Genomic DNA, 3,787 nt, shown 5'->3' on the forward strand with positions numbered 1-3,787 from the left:
CTCCTCTCCTCTCCTCTCCTCTCCTCTCCTCTCCTCTCCTTCCAGCTCAGCTCAGCTCAGCTCAGCTCAGCTCAGCTCAGCTCAGCTCAGCTCAGCTCAGCTCAGCTCAGCCTAACCCAGCTCACACCAGCCCAGCCCAGCCTATTCCATCCAGCCTTGCTCAGTTCAACCCGGCTCATTCCAGCTCAGCCCAGCCTAACCTAGCTCACACACCAGCCCAGCCCAGCCTATTCCAGTCTAGCTCAGCTCATCCCAGCTCATTCCAGCTCAGCTCAGCTCAGCCTAACCCAGCTCACACCAGCCCAGCCCAGCCCATTCCAGCCTAGCTCTGCTCATCCCAGCTCATTCCAGCTCAGCCCAGCCTAATCCAGCTAACACCAGTCCAGCCCAGCCTATTCTAGCCTAGCTCAGCTCATCCCAGCTCAGCTCAGCCTAGCCCAGCTCACACCAGCCAGCCCAGCCTACACCAGCCAGCCCAGCCTACACCAGCCAGCCCAGCCTATTCTAGCCTAGCTCAGCTCCTCCCAGATCATTCTAGCTCAGCTCAGCCTAGCTCAGCTCACACCAGCCGAGCCCAGCCTATTCCAGCCTAGCTCAGCTCATCCCAGCTCATTCCAGCTCAGCTCAGCCTAGCCCAGTTCACATGAGTCTATCCCAGCCTATTTCAGCCTAGCTCAGCTCAGCCTAGCCCAGCTCAGGCAGCCTAGCTTGGATTAGCCCAGTTATTGAGCCCATCCAACCCTAGCCCAGTTCAGCTCAGCACAGACCATGCTAATCTAGCTTAGCCAGTCCAGTCCAGTTTATTCCAGCTCAGCACAACCCACCCAGTTCAGCCCAGCCTGGCCTAGTTTGGGTAGCCTAGTCTAATTTAACTCCATTCAGCTGAGCTCAGCTCAGTCCATTCTAGCCTAGCCTAGACCATGCCAGAGTAGCTCAGCTCATCCCAGCTCATTACGGTTCATCTCAGCCAAGCTTAGCTCAGGCAGCCTAGTTTAGCCTAGCCTATTCCAGCCTAGCTCAGTAAGTCTAGCCTAGCTCATCTCAGCTTAATTTAGCTTAGCCCAGCTCAGTCCACCTCATCCCAGATTAGCCCACCTCAGACCAGTCTAGCTCAGTTAGCCCAGCCCAGTACAGACCATCCCAGCCTATTTTGGCCAGTCTACTCTAGTTTATCCCAGCTCAGCACAGCCCAGAAAATTCCAGCCCAGCCAGTTTAACTCACTCTAGTCCATTCTAGCCTGGCTTAGCCTTAGATAGCCCATCCCATCCCATCCCATCCCATCCCATCCCATCCCATCCCATCCCATCACCTTACTATAGCTCAGGTTATCCTAACTCACCTCAGCCTAGTCCACTTCAGCCTATTTTAGCTAATCCCACTCCAGCCCTGCTTGGCCCAACCATTTTAGCAAGCCCATCCCAGCTTAGGTCAGTTCAGACCAACTCAGCCCAGTTCAGGCTAGCTCACCCCGTCCAGTCTAACCTAGTTCAACACAACTCAGCCCAGCTAAGCCCAGGCTAGATAAAAGAAATCTAGTTCAGGCTACTCCATGCCCAGCTCAACTCAGTCTAGACTAGTTCAATCAGCCAAACTAAGCCTATCTTATTCCATCTCAGCCCAGATTTTATCTTAGATTTGCTCAGCCTAGCCCAGTCTACTTAGGCCAGGGCAACAACACTCATACCACCCTAGTCTAGACCAGCTCAGCCCAGCCCAGCTCAACCCAGCTCAACTCATGCCAGCCAAGTTCAGTCTGGTGTAGCAAGCTCAGCCCAGCCTAATCTAGTTTACTGTTGCTCAACTAAACTTAACCCAGCCCAGCCCAGCTCAGTCTAGCTTAGTGTCCACCCCAGGCCAGCTTAAATCATTCAAATCCAGAGCATTCTAGCCCATGCTAGCTTAGCCTAGCTCAGCCCAGTTTAACCCAGTCCACCTCATTCTACCCCAGTCCAGCTCAGCTCGGTCCAGTTTGGACCAATCTAGTTCAGTTCATCCCATTCCAGACTAGTTCAGTCACCCAAGTCAGGCCTCCTTATCCCATCTCAGCCCAGTTTATCCTGGCTCAGCCTAGCTCAGCTCAGCTCAGCTCAGCTCAGCTCAGCTCAGCTCAGCTCAGCTCAGCTCAGCTCAGCTCAGCTCAGCTCAGCTCAGCTCAGACCAGTTTAATTCAGACTAGCCCAGCTCAGTCTAGCTCAGCTCAGCTCAGCTCAGACCAGTCCAGTTCAGACCAGCCTAGCTCAGTCTAGCTCAACTCAGCTCAGACCAGTTCAATTCAGACTAGCTCAGCATAGTCTAGCTCAGCTCAGCTCAGACCAGTCCAGTTCAGACCAGCCTAGCTCAGTCTAGCTCAGCTCAGCTCAGACCAGTCCAGTTCAGACTAGCCCAGCCCATTCTAGACTAGCTCAGTCAGCCCAACTTGGCCTACCTTGTCCCAGTTCAGTCCAGATCAGTCTCAGTCAGCTCAGCTAAGCTTAGTTCAGCTCAGCCTGGCTAAATCCAGCTCAGCTCAGCAGCCTGAGTCCCCCCCATCCTTTGTTGTTGTCTCCTAATCCTTGCCTCTGTCTAGTCTGGGAGTCTCTTGTTGCTGCTTTCCAGGAAGCTGGGTTTCATCCATTTTTTTCTCTTCTCTGCAGCTCAGACGACACCGCCTTGTGCCTGTGATCATGTCCTGTATTCCTCTGGCTCTTGCTCTCTGAATCACCGTCTCCTTCTTGATAATGCTTTTCTATCTTATCTCTATCTCTATCTCAACCAGGCCTGGCCTGGTTGAGACTCCTCAGTGCACCAATGAGCAGAGGAGTCCAGATGGTACCGGGACCCACCTGCTCAATGTTGTTGAGTGTCCTTCCTAGGGAAACAGCCAGGCCTCCTGTGGCCAGGTGGTCCCACACTGAAGGTCCATTCTCATGGCTAAAGGCCATCTTCCCTATGGTAGAGAGCTTAGGACTGGGCGAAGCCTTGGCTGGAAGCTGTTTTTCTCTGTGTGTGGTTGCCTGTGGATGGGTCGGACTGAGCGGTGAGGGGGCTGCATGACTGTGTGTCTGGCCCCTAGGTGGGGTCCCTCACCCACTTCCTGTTCCACCTCCACGTTGTGGCCGCTTGCCTCCACGTCATGTCTGGCCTGTGGTCTGGCTGTGGTGGAGACAGGTGTGTCTGACCACACGGGCCTTGATGGGGCCAGGACTCCACATGCATGGCCACAGGGGTAGCTTGGGGCCTGAGATTCAAGAAAAGGGAATGAAATAAACATCTAGCTGCTCAGAGACCCCGAGACAGAGATGCGGAGGGAGAGAGGACAATTAAGGATAGAAGGGAGACCTGAGAGCTTGTTGTCAAGGAGCCAGAGCAACAGGGCTACTCCAGAGCAACAGGGCTACTCCAGAGCAACAGGGCTACTTCAGAGCAACAGGGCTACTCCAGAGCAACAGNCAACAGGGCTACTTCAGAGCAACAGGGCTACTCCAGAGCAACAGAGCTACTCCAGAGCAACAGGGCTACTCCAGAGCAACAGGGCTACTCCAGAGGGGCCCCTAAGCCAAGGAGGCCCTAAAGAAGAGCTTTGAGGTCACAGGGTTGATATCAGGGTAGGGCAAGTGTCTGGAATGGTTGGCCATGAGCTGTGGCTACCTCCATGGCTAGTTTCATCAGAAAGTAGGTGCTCCAGCCTGAGGGCCGACATGGAGGCCCGCAGGTCACAGTTAGGTGCTACCCTCATTTGAATCCATCTACCTTATCACAGCTTTCCCAGGATGGGGCTTTGCCCTACAGGGCCCCTCAAAAACTGTC

The sequence above is a fragment of the Mus caroli genome, chromosome 12 (assembly GCF_900094665.2).
Source record: "Mus caroli chromosome 12, CAROLI_EIJ_v1.1, whole genome shotgun sequence".
Lineage (NCBI taxonomy): Eukaryota > Metazoa > Chordata > Mammalia > Rodentia > Muridae > Mus > Mus caroli.